This window comes from Trachymyrmex cornetzi, unplaced genomic scaffold (assembly GCF_001594075.2).
Source record: "Trachymyrmex cornetzi isolate Tcor2-1 unplaced genomic scaffold, Tcor1.1 scaffold126, whole genome shotgun sequence".
In the NCBI taxonomy this organism is placed as follows: domain Eukaryota; kingdom Metazoa; phylum Arthropoda; class Insecta; order Hymenoptera; family Formicidae; genus Trachymyrmex; species Trachymyrmex cornetzi.
In genome coordinates, this window is record NW_017295828.1 from 64,026 (window position 1) to 65,524 (window position 1,499).

Here is a 1,499-nt window from a genome sequence, read left to right on the forward strand (position 1 = left end):
TTTGGTGTCAAAATGTTTCTAGATTTAATTGCTCTAAGAATATAGCAAATCGGAATTTTTTGCTCACTGTTTAAGTCGATAAATTCAACCAATAGTGTGGCTGTGCTGGGTCGCGTACAAGAGTAAAGTACCTTAAAGCAATTAATTGCTCACCTCATTTTGGTGTTAAAATGTTTCTAGATTTAATTGCTCTAAGAATATAGCAAATTGGAATTTTTTGCTCCCTGTTTAAGTCAAAAAATTCAACCAATAGTGTGGCTGTGCTGAGTCGCGCACAAGAGTAAAGTACCTTAAAGCAATTAATTGCTCAGCTCATTTTGGTGTCAAAATGTTTCTAGATTTAATTGCTCTAACAATATAGCAGATCGGAATTTTTTGCTCCCTGTTTAAGTCGATAAATTTAACCAACAGTGTGGCTGTGCTGGGTCGCGTACAAGAGTAAAGTACCTTAAAGCAATTAATTGCTCAGCTCATTTTGGTGTCAAAATGTTTCTAGATTTAATTGCTCTAAGAATATAGCAAATCGAAATTTTTTGCTCCCTGTTTAAGTCGAAAAATTCAACCAATAGTGTGGCTGTGCTGGCTCGCGCACAAGAGTAATGTACCTTAAAGCAATTAATTGCTCAGCTCATTTTGGTATCAAAATGTTTGTAGAATTAATTGCTCTATGAGTATCTCCCAAAGTGGAATTTTATTCGGAACATTACTCGCTTTCATGGATTGCTGTACATGAGCACATGTAAGTATACTATGAAAATTAGTTTTACAGTTTTAGGAATTAATTGTACAATATTTGCGATATTAAATAACAGTGTATCTATTCTTTGTGTCATCATATTTATTTGTTTGACTTATAAACTATAAGATGTGGATTTACGTCATACACTTTTTTAATATTTTTCTCTGATGACGTTAGGTCATTATATTCCTTCCAGCAATTTCCGGGGCGTGGGATTATTGCAGTATAGTGTCCAATTTCTGTTGCAGATCCACATCTTGCCATGACCGGATATTTAAAATCGACAATCCCAATTAGTTGTAGTTCTTTCTCGGGATCTAAAGGATTAGCTATTATATGACCTTGTTACGTCCTGAGCGCGAGTTTTCGGCGGTCTCGAGACGCGACACGAGTTTGCGGGAACGCGAGCGCGGAGCGGGGCGCGCGGGGCGAAGCCTTGGCTTCAACGCGGTGTTTAGACGCGTATTTCTGTTGTTAGTATAGGCAGTTGTCACCAGTGCTCGGAATTGAGCACGAAATTCAGAGATAATGTATATGATTCTACGAAGTTACTCAAGTTTAAAGTGATTAGCCTTCCAGGTTCTTCTAATAAAATAAAATGGAGAGTTTAGAGGATGCGTCAGTTAGGCTTTATTTCGCAATCTCTCTATCTACACTCTCCGGCGTGATGAGAAGGACTTGGAAGGATACGAGAAGGCCTTTAATAATAATAAAAATATTTTAGACTATATGATTTTTATATTTATTGTACACGGAGTGT